This window comes from Vanellus vanellus (assembly GCF_965231255.1).
Source record: "Vanellus vanellus genome assembly, chromosome: 4".
In the NCBI taxonomy this organism is placed as follows: domain Eukaryota; kingdom Metazoa; phylum Chordata; class Aves; order Charadriiformes; family Charadriidae; genus Vanellus; species Vanellus vanellus.
This window is the reverse complement of record NC_138909.1, coordinates 71,036,919-71,049,032: the sequence shown is the minus strand read 5'-3', so window position 1 is coordinate 71,049,032 and position 12,114 is coordinate 71,036,919.

Below are 12,114 nucleotides of genomic sequence, written 5' to 3'. Positions count from 1 at the left end.
GTGAAACAATACAAAATAAATAATTCAAAAAAATATTTTCTGAGTGTTTAATATTTGGTACATATACTAGAGACTTACTGGAAAGCAATAATGTAAATATTTAATAGACCTAGTTGTTGTGGTTTAACCCCAGCTGGCAGCTAGGACCACTCAGCTGCTTGCTCACTCCCCCAGCTTGGGATGGGGGAAAGAATCAGAAGAGTAAAAATGACAAAATTCGTGGGTTGAGATTAAGGTGGTTTGATAAGTAAAGCAAAAGCCACGCACACAAGCAAAGCAAAATAAAGAATTCATTTACTGCTTCAAATCTGCAGGCAGGTGCTCGGCTATCTCCAGGACAGCAGGGCTCCATCACGCATAATGGTTACTGGGGAAGACAAATGCCATCACTCCGAACATCCCCCCTTCCTTCCCTCAGCTTTATATGCTGAGCATGACATCGCATGGCACGGAATAGCCCTTGGGTCGGTTGGGGTCAGCTGTCCCGGCTGTGTTCCCTCCCAGCTGCTTGCGCCCTCCCAGCCTGCTCGCTGGCGGGGCGGTGTGAGGAGCAGAAAAGGCCTCAAGAGCTTAGCAGCAACCAAAACCTTCAGTGCGCTACCAACACTATTCCCATCCCAAACCCAAAACACAGCACTACACCAGCTGTGAGGAAGAAATCCAACTCCATCGCAGCTGAAACCATAAGACCAGTAAATCAAGTGAAAATACAAATTTACTTGTTTCCAAAAAAATCAGCTTTCCATCTTATATGAGTACCAATTAATATCTAGAATTTATGTGGAGGGGGTTGTTTTTTTTTTTTCTAACAGAAGAGTGGCCCTGCTTTGTCATGTTGAATTGTCCAAGAACAGGTTGCTACAATAGAGGGAGGAAACTAGGAATGTCATCTTGGTTTTGGTTTTGTTTGGTTTTGGGTTTTTTTTTTTTTTGAGAGGTGTTGCTGTCTGAAACACTATTGTACCATTTGTAATGTACAGTAATGCTATATTTTAAAATTGCCACTAAACCACCACCTGCTGTCACTGCAGAAAAGCACCACACAAAGCAAAGGCAACTCCTAAAAATGTCTCCTGAAAGGCAGAACTGTATTTGAGCAAGCAAAATACAACTCTCCACCATTCTATCTGTCCCCCCAAAAATCTATTTGCTGCTTTTAGTTTTACAGGAACCTAACATTTTTATAATAGCAATGAAGCACAGAAGGCACAAGATGATGTTTCAAAATATAATATTAGAAGTTTCAAGCCATCAAGAGGAAATGGAGATGTGTGTAGAGACATAACAAGAGCAAAATCCAGTAGGCAGTGGTAGAAAAAGTGAATGGAGCTGTAGAAAGAGCTAGGGAAAAAATTAGATTAAATAAAGGGAAATGTGAAGGAAACAAACGGCAGCTGATTATTTCATCAGTGGTTTAGGGTGTCTTCCTTCTTGATGAATATTTTTTATGATCTTAATCATCCCCCAATTTATTCACTATTTTGCACTACTCATTGCAATGCCTACAAAATATTTCTCTCTCTAGACAGAAGACTACTGATTCTATGAGAGGGGGTCCCGACGCTGCAAGCACTTATGCAGAAGCTTAGCGTGGCAAAACTGCTCAAGAATATGCAAAATTAATTGTCTTCCTAATCCTTTTCAGGTCAGAGGTAAATCAGATGGTCAGCTTGTCCTCAAGCTGGTGATTCCTTTTCTGAATTGAAAGAATTTTTGGTAAAAATATTTCCCATTGCTGGCATATTTGTTTTTTTAAGAACTCTTATGCAAACCGTTCTGGAATTCATTTTACTGAAGTCCCCTTCAGACTAGGGGTCATGAGAAGTAAACAAAAGGTAATGTGTACTTAAAAAATTCCTTTAAAAAATCACAACTCATTTATGGAAAAATACTTGCTATGTTTATCCATTTCTTTGTTGCAAGGCTGGGAAGACAGGCACAGAGGGGCACAGTGGGAGGCACCACCCTGGAGCGCATTGTGGCTATGACTGGGCAGGATCTACTTGCATGTAAGTGAGAAGGATGTGAATTTGGAAGATCAGCATTTGCAAGCGCGACAGGTTTGGCCCTGCTGTATCAGGGAGTAAACTTGCCACTAATGAGGCACAGATAAACATGTCAAGCGACTCCAGGGTATGGTTATAAAATCAGGCGGTTTGATTTACCCTGCACTAATGGCATTCTCTTGTCTGAATACGGAAAGATTCATATGGTTGCACTTCTTCTGAAGTTCAGAAAAGATGGTTTGGAAACATTTAGATCCGGTTTTGTCCTACACTTCCTGTTATCATTCATACTGCCTAAAACAAGCATAAAATGGCTCTATTCTGCAACACTTACACTCATTTTCATCCTGATCTGCATGATGTGAATGGCAGGGGAACCAGTGAATCAAGACATCAGTTTGTCTTTTGATGTCATAGACAAGTCAAATTACTTGTGGGGAAAATGAACACCTTGAAATTTTGCCACAACATTTACAAAGCAAATGCTGGTCTAATGATAGTTTTATGTTTATTCTCTCAGAATTTATAACTTTTTTCTTTTCTTCACTGAGACGATGCTTCATTGTTTTGAATGCTAACTTCTTGATTTCAATAACTTCCCTTACTTTACTGTTTAGCCGTGCTGACAGGCTGAGAGAGTTGGGGTTGTTCAGCGTGGAGAAGAGAAGGCTCTGGGGAGAGCTTACTGCGGCCTTCCAGTACCTAAAGGGGCCTACAGAAAAAATGGGGAAGGACTTTTTACAAGGGCATGTAGTGATAGCATGAGGGGCAATGGCTTCAGACTGGAAGAAGGTAGATTTAGATTAGATATTAGGAAGAAATTTTTCACTTTAAGGGTGGCGAGGCACTGGCACAGGTTGCCCAGAGACGTTGTGGCTGCCCCATCCCTGGAGATGTCCAAGGGCAGGTTGGATGGGGCTTTGAGCAACCTGGTCTAGCGGGAGGTGTCCCTGCCCATGGCAGGAGGGTTGGAACTCGATTATTTTCAAGTTTCTTTCCAACCTAAACCATTCTATGATTCTATGATTTCCTTCTGCCTGTTCCCAAGGGATTTCCAGCAAGTGGTATGCACTGGTGCTGTGCTCCCAGTATGGTGTCCTTCAGGGGTCTCTATGCTGCCTGTGAGGATTCAAATCTCTTAGTCATCCTTCTTCGACTTCTTTTAGACAAGATTCCTCATTTTTACATAGCTCTCTTTTCTGAAGGTCATCATGGCCATGGTGATGCTTTTGGCCCTGTTATTCCTGTGTGCTTCCTGAATCTAAAAATATTATGGTCACTATTATAAGCAGTCACTTCCCACAAAATAAATGTTATTTTGGTCTAAAATCTGATCAAAACCTGTTTTCGGTAATGTACTCTTGTTCTGCCTCTCTGAACAGGCCTTCCCAAGACCACCTAGCTTTCCTGTACTGTCTCGTGTCTGGACCATCGTATTTCACTCCCTCACATCATTCCATGAAAGTTTAAATACAAGCCTGGCAAGCTGTTACTTTCAACTTGCCAAAGAGAGGATTATAAAATAGTAATGGGTCACAGACTGATTTTTAATTCACACATCCCACCCCAAAGAGTTAAAAAAATCACAAGACTTAAACATAACCTTCAAAGCAAACGGGAAAAAAAATAATCATGGTTTTGGAGGGTGAAAGTTTCTAATCAGTCTTCGGTTTCTTGATTTTCACAGCATGCACATCAAAGTTCAATTCTGAATGTGCATTTGCACACAAAAATGGCCACTTCTTTAGTTCCTCTCTGTTATTTCACATGGTGATACCAGTGTTGGACCCTGGCGCTATAGGAGCGGTATAGGAGACAAAGTGCTTGCCTGTCTTCCACTGCACTTCTTGTGTGCCAGACGGACTCAAGGTGACCCTGGGAAACGAGCTTGCAGCATTCTGCTGTAGGCTAAACCTTTTGCTGTTCTATCATGGCAACAAAGTGCAGGCGGGTATGAAAGTGAACATATTCTGAGCGAGAGGAGACGATGGTGTGGGTCGGAGTATGTAATGACAATAAAACGGTTATCTGAACAGCGGGGGCTGACAAGGCGTCAGGTTGCATCCAGAGAGACCTGCTCTCCTTGGCAAACCGAGGGCCACAGTTTTAGCACCAAGGTTCCGCTATTTATCAAAAATCATCTTGTCACGCGTCATCTCTGAAAGGTTATAATACGGGCCTTGAGTAGTTTAACTGTTGGTAAACTGAACTGAGGATTGAAAGCTGCTGACACATTGAATTGGACACATGCCGTGCTTCCTGGCAAAATAGCTCCATTAGCAAAGGGTAATATTTTTACATTTTTTTTTAGCATGGAAGCCCCAGAAGGCTTATCTACAAAAGCAGTGAAACTGATTTCATGACTGCATTGTTTATGTCATTTGAGAATGAGATGTGACAGCTCTGTGTCTTGTCTTAGACCTCTCTTGCCACCACGTTTATTTCAGGTCCTTGCTAAACAGCACCTTCACACGTTGGCATTTTCTGTCCACTGAATGGTTTTAAGTGAATTTTGCAGTGATGTTAAATTACTGACCTTTATTCATATCAATGATGGGTATAACTGAAGCAAAAATTCGATAAATGGTGTCTGTTGTAAATTTCCTTTTCCTCCCGTATTGTCAGGAGCATATTTAGTGGTCAGGCTGTCGCGGGCTTGTTCGTGTCTGGTAGCCAAAAATATACGCATATATGATATACATATACATATGTAAAAGTGAAAACATACATATATATGACAGGTTGCAAGACACTGGAGCTGCAACAAGTTCTGGGCACTACATCACCACTTTTTCTGGGCATAACATTAGCAATCTGGTGACCCAGCCTGGGAAATGATGTATATCCTTTCAAAGAAATCAGCAATTGCAGCAACTGATAAGCCTTATGGAGAATCTCTGCACATAATGGCAAAGCTCACAGTGACATGATGCATTTGGTGGTTAATATATTTTCCGACAGGTAACAAAAGGTTACTGGACTGGCAAGTAGTGGGTTACTACAGCATAATCGCTACAAAAATAAATGGGATAATTAATGTCAACCTGCCTAGATCATTGTAATATGAAATTGATCTCTACCTGTGTTGGCATTACTAATGGATACGTTCCTTTTCAGAATCTGCTCTCTGTCAAAATTTGCCCTTCACTGATTCCATGTTCGTTTAGTCTCTTGGATGTTTGTTTTAAGTAAACTGCAAGGTTGCCGTTAGAAGTACCCATTTTGTAGCTGCAGGCCATGACTTGTCTGCTTAAACAATCTCACCTCCTCTGTGTTCCTGATGGTCCATTCTTAGGAGAGGTCAGGGCACGCACAAGGGCTGTCTTTTGGTCATGGTTGCCAAGTAATTTTGAAAGAATAACACCTGCGACAATGACAATATGTTTCCTGTGATTACCAAGCACATTTATTAGACTTATGATCTCATCATTAGCTTAAAAATGCCCAGTGCCCTTGGTGCTGCAGCACTGAACTAGATGAACGATGCAATTCACAGTGATCTGCATACGGTTGCATAATAAAGACCTTGGCCAACACATACCCTCTGCCGTGGTAGTAGTTTAGTTAAGTTGCAAAAAAAGAATCATTACCCTTCTTTTGCCGTGATATTAAGTGCAGCGGTAGTGAGTGAAAAGAGGTCACAGAAACACCAAACACACAGAATTGTAATCAGAACAGACAACATGGGAAGCCACCGCTCTGCGGAGAACAAGGGGTAGATTTTCAAAGGTCCTATCGAAAGTCACTGAGATCTGAGTTCAAGTGTGTAGTTTGGTGATTTTCCTGACTGTCTCTTGACAAGCACTCCTGAGCAATCAAAGTGCAACGAGCCACCAGGCTACTACAGGCAGTCTCCCAGGGGACTAATGACCCACATATAATTCTAGGTGGAGGACAGCTGTAGCAATCAAGCCAAGCACAAGAAGCTATCCCAATGCGTGGATGCAAAATGCCGTCTCCAGTTAAAACACTGTTCCTTTGTTTTTTTCCAGTTTATTTAACCCTCATCACTGGAAACTGAGTAGCCACAGCTTGTCTAGCTCAAGAACTGTCTGCTTCTTATCTCAGCTTTAAATGTATGGTATGGAGTTTGACTGGGCTCTTGGCTTTGCTCTTCAGCTTAGTAGATTGTTGGTTGTTCTCGGTTCTGACCCTTAGCCCCTCTTCTGACTATGCTTCTAAGCCAAAATTTCTTCTTGTCCCTGACTTTTGGTTTCCTCGTTCCAAGTTTGTAGTTTTAGTCATAATCTTCCCATTTAACAGTCTGCGTCCTTGTTGTATTTCTTTGATACTCCACCTACCTTCCAGAAAATAAAGCAAACAGAGGAAGAAGGAGTGCTAGTGAACAACCTAGAAATATTTATGAAATAAAACCCTATCAGCACTTGGCCATCATTAGTCCTTTCATTCTGCAGCTGACTGTGAAATTAACTGTGCAGTTAGGATTATGTGTCATCTAAACAGTAGTGTTGAGAGAGAAACTTCTAACATGGTTTCTGAGTAAAAGTAGGTTTTTTTAATGCAAATACCTTGTTGAAACCCCCAAATAAGATCAGGGCCTTAGGAGCGACACAACTGCAAATCTCAATGAAAAGGCTCCAGAAAAGAATATCCTAACATTTAAAGAAGCATAAAGTGATGCACTAGATTTTATCTCTCCGTTGTAGAACAATATGATAGTGATGCATTACAGCTCAATCGCTCTTCTGAATTGCTAACTGAATGGAGGAAGTACACTGTTGATGCACTGCAGAATGTGAAATAGTTTCGGCAGTTATTCCTTGTGAAAAGTAGTAATGGCACTTGGCTCTTCAGAAGAAGTAGGCGTGATAATGTGATCTACTTTAAAGTGCACTTGTGCATTTTGCTTGGTGAGTCAATTTGCTGGAGGAAGATGATACTAAATGACACTAATAACCACAAAAAGGATGAGTGCAGCATAAATTTGCTTATATTTTAGACATTGTGCACATGGCGCATAGAGATCTGCAGAGTGTTGCAGAGTAGCAGCACTGCGATATATCTCACCTGCATAATGAGTACTGCTGAATAACTCTTGGCACTGTGTAGGAAACCCTTTGACTGAGATATGAGCATACCTAATGCTTCCTGCCTTGTGCAAAGGACCACTTCTCAAAAGGGAAATTCACCCTGGAGACACATGAATTTCTGAGGGCAGACATCGAGGTGATATGTTTAACAGAGCACGATGCCGTTTGCTTCACCACCACCGGTGCCTGTAGACTTGTGTTCTCTCTTTCCAGCACGGCAGTCTGATTATTGATGGGATCCTGATGCTAAGCAGGAGGTTCTAATCAGTTGCTAAGGTCAGTTGCCAAGAATACCCTGAAGTGCAGCAAGGATCTCCATGGAAGTGTCCACAAGAGCCACAACTTCTGTTTGGTGAATAATGCAGAGACGTTTTTGCTAAGATAGATCTCACCTATGTTGCTGGTGTCTCTTTCTACTGCTCCAGGCCAGAAGATGTATGTATGCACAGCAGTTCAGCTCCTGTGCTATGGCTGTGGCTTGCCAAAGAGCTATGGTCCCCACTTGATCACAGCCCTTACAGGTCCTTAGTCTGGTTCCACCAGCTGAAAGATTACATGTGTGTTATATGATCAAGCACAATGAAAGACATTTTCCTAATTCAAACTAATTAAAGCTGAACTTCCTAACAGCTACAGGAGCTCAATAATCATAGATTCACAAAAAATCAGTGTGGGAATGAACACTGAGAGGCCATTTAGTCCATCCTCTGCCTCAAAGAAGGATTGACATAATTTCTGACACCATGACACGACAGAGTAACTTTCCTTTAAAACTTCAATCTTTCTCTCAGCAGATCTTTCAAATTACTATACTGAAGATCTGTGCCTTTCTTTTAATGGTATGTGGCATATACTGGACAGTGTGTAGTTGTTTTGTGTATATATGTATATATATATATGTATGCACTGGCAGTGATGTTAAAGGTAGACTAAAAATAGACTGTTGGTTATCTGGTTTTGAGTCATTAAGTTACACAGAGACGATGATGCAAATGAAGCTGCTGGAGGCTACCTACAGAGCCTCGTTTCAGATTTCACGTACGTACTGCTGATTGCCGGAAACTCAAAGGCCATACCGAGGAAAGAGTCACTCTACGTATGCCCAGTTTCTCATTTTTTTTTTGCTTAAAAATATACTTCTGGCCACTGTCAGAAAAGGGACGCTGAGCTAGTTGGGGCTTTGGTCTAACCAAAGACCATAATTCTTCTGTTTATAATTATTATCCTCATCCTCGTGATTATTAGGTAGTGCTTAATGGCTATTCAGGAATGATACCTAGAGAAGGTGCAAGCAGAGAATAGTGCCTCTTTGCCAGAACAGCTTCCACCAGTAAAATATGACTGCTGTAGCAGTACACAATTGATGGCGACGTTGCATTAAAACATTGCAAAGCTTTCCCTCTGTATAGCCCGACTAGTGCACCGCAGAAAGCATTTTGCTCTGTAATCACTGCAGTATGGTACTAATGAGCTTGTTAGGATTTGTGTACTATACTGCACAGTTTGCATACTTTGTGTACTTGGGATACTTCAGTGTTTTCTGGCTGTGCCAGTGGAATTTGCATTCTGATTGCTTAACAAAACAATGCTGCACATTTAAGGACGGTCGTAATGCAAACACAACGCATGGTAACAATAACAATATCCTGCCTGCCTACAAATCCCAATGCACACGGTGTCATGCATTCAGATGTGAATGAACTGGGCAATTTGAAGCTACAGGCGTTAGTTTATGCACAAATTCTGTAGACGCATGTTTACCGTTATTTTTTTAGACAGCTTAAGGAGTTAAGGGAAGGTTTTTTCTGTAAGAAAAAGGGGATTGTGGCTAACACACCGGATTGAGACTTGGTCCACACTGGTTCAAATCAGGCACTTTGCTGGATTTCCCATGGGACCCTGACCAGTGATTTGGGCTTCGAATCCCAAAGGTGTTTAGTGGCTTATCCCACTGATTTCCTTGGGAGACAAGCATCCCTCAGGATCTGGCCCTGCGACTCCTCAGCAAGGTGAATGATACTTCACACTTCACAAACATGCGGTAAGGAGAGTTTAACGCCTTAAAAATTACCAGGCACTGAAGTGATGGAGCCTAAATTCAACTCTTACACAACAATCATGAAGTGCTGCTTCCCAGACTAGCAAATGATCTTTTCACTGGGACGCAAACCCCCCATACGTGTGGCCCCCAACATTTAAACCCGATGGCCAGTGTATCAGATGGGACAGCCCTAATCGTGAATGACGTATTTCCTTTCTAGCCTGGTGGAGCCAGGTGGCCAGCCTCACGCCAGGAAGGTGCTCTCCTGCCTGCCATGTCCTCCTCCTCCTCCTCCTCCTCCTCCTCCTCCTCCTCCTCTGCCTTTTACCTGTCACTGTGCAACACCTCGCTTCTTCCCAGTGGCCACATCTCTCTAGTGTGGGGAGATTGAAAAAAGTCCTCAGAGACAGTCCCTCTCTCTCTACTTTTGAAAACCATTAAAACCTCCAGAAAGCAAGCTGAAGAGTGGAAAATACAGATGCACTGAGACCAAGATGGGTATGAACAAATGTCGTGACAACTCGCATTCCTTGCTTGGGAGTCTTGATTTTAAACTACGGGGGACGTAAACTACAGCAGGACCAGCAAAGGGTTACGCAGTTTATTGACGTGAGGGATGCATCCTATTTGAGGCAGCTGAGAGCACTGGAGGTGTTTCTGCCAGATCTAAATCCAGCACTCACACCTGTGTGCATTGGCCGGGGGACCGGCAAGCAGGATGGGTTGCAGGAAGACTTAGCTGCCTGTCCCACAACTAAGGGTTAGGAACTAGACTCTACCAAAAATCAATACTCCCGAAATCCAGACTCCCAAGTCTGGGGTCCTGAGTGACTCTTACCAGACATTCAGCATCCCCAGCATGTGATGGGTCCTTGTTTCCTGGGGGAAATTCGGTACGTCCTGCAGGTCTCCTGACTTTCCTGTCACACTCGCTGCCCGCAGCCATGGGTCCCAGTGACGCAGCATCAGCCTGGCTGGCAGAACTGGATCCAGTACACTGCTCCCTGTTAGATGGAGCTTGGTAAATTACTCCGGTGGCCTCAACAAGGTATTAGTTCAGTAGTTGTGAGCTAACTCAGTGAAGGGCTTTATTTTATAAATAGTCTGTAATGTTTTAAATAATCAAACATCTGTAACTCTGTCAGTCAGTCCATTTCTGCAGTAATAATCAGTCAATGAGTTCCAGAAATATTTTTGCAGTAAAGTCCACTAATACTTTTATTCTGCAGTCCAGTGTGGCAAGACAATGTGCATGGTCAGCAATAACTCTTTACAATGGTTAATCCATCATATGCTGTTTATATTCTGCTTATTACCGACTATTTATAGAAAGTTCTTTGTCCTTGATGGGGCATATTCCATTTTAGCAAATAGATGCACATGTGATTTTTTTTGATAGATCTGGTGGAAAGTTTTCACCTGAGATCATTTTTTTGTGTCAAGTCTGCCTATTTGTTCAAAGCAGAGATATAAATCCCCATTCCATCTGAACAAACGGCAATACAAACTAAGTGCTGGAAATTTGAGGGAGGATTAGGCTTTCAATAGTCAGAAACTTTTGAAGAACCGGAAAATCTTTCCCTGTTTTACCTCAGTATGTCCTAGAATATGCTTAACGGGACCACATTTTCAAAAAATAAAAATAAATAAATAAAAACAAATCACTGGTGGACAGCAATTTTGGTGCAGGCAAAGGCACAAGTAGATAAGATGACCAGAAAGAATCAAATGACATGGCTGGGCTGTTTTCAATTTCAGGAAAACAAAGCTGACTTAAGCTGCTACATCTCAGATTTCAGTTAACTTGGATCACTGAAAAAAAAGCACTGCATAGCTTTGTATTACTTAAAAGTATGGAGAAGAGGAAATTGCGCTATCCTCCTCTATGCTTTTGAATACAAACACAAAGAACTGGGTCAATGCCTTAATCGCAGGAGTGCTTGTATTGTTTTGCTTATCCCTTTTCTCGTCCAGCGGGCATTTTATAAAGTTGCATTCCATTATTAAGTAATTTGAACTGAAACCAAATAGCAAGGAAAAGGAAAGATAAGATTTTCTGTCAGTCCAAAATGTTTCTTTCATACCAATTAATCTGATGCCAGACAAATATTTCTATAACATCAGAGCAATTAGACTGAATAAACTATTTTAATTAGTTCTTTAGATCGATTTCTAATAAACGGCAAGCAGAGAAAATAATTTTCTACCTCATTTGGATCCTGATCCATTGCCCATCGAAGTCGATAGAAATCCGTTCATTAGATTCACTGGTGTTAGGGTAGAGCTTTTATTGTTCGTTATGAAAATGGAGAACATCATATAAATTCCTGGTAGTGATGATGGATACCGTTTCAACTGTTCACAAACTGTACACCAAACACAGTATAGTAGATATCATCACATATCCCAATGTTGTTAAAACTTTTGCACAAGAAGTCAGTGAACTATGGAAAACTTTATGAGGGAGGATGGGAGGTTTGTTTCTCTTTTTTTTTTTTTTTTTGTTCCACTTGCTGCTCAGTCTGATTGGTGGATGGGCTGGGACCAGTCCTTAGCCTTTTTCCACTGGTGATGACTGGTGATGCTCTTGTAACCCTGCTGTACCGGATCATTTGGTTCAGGCACCATTAGGCACGCACAAAGAGATGCTGTGATCAAGAGATATCTGGTTTCAACGTCCAAAGCAATCATTCATTGGCTGGCAGATGTAAGAGATGTCTAGGGGGTTCCGTGAGCTGCTAGGCTGTGCGTGCTCACTACACCACGAAGACACCCAAAGAGACTCTGCTGGCCAGTCTTTCTCAGTCTCCAGTTGCTGTCCTCCAGCTCCTTGTGTTTCCCTTTAGGAATTTATACCCTTCTACGTTTCCCCTTATGACTTTGCAACAGACTTCCTTGCAGCTCTTTCTTGCAACCATGAATTTCCTCAGCCATCTGAGCCAAAGTCTTGCAGCTTGGCTGGTCAGAGCTAAGCACTGAGCCATTCAGATGAACTGCTGGGGAGGTGGGTACGCTG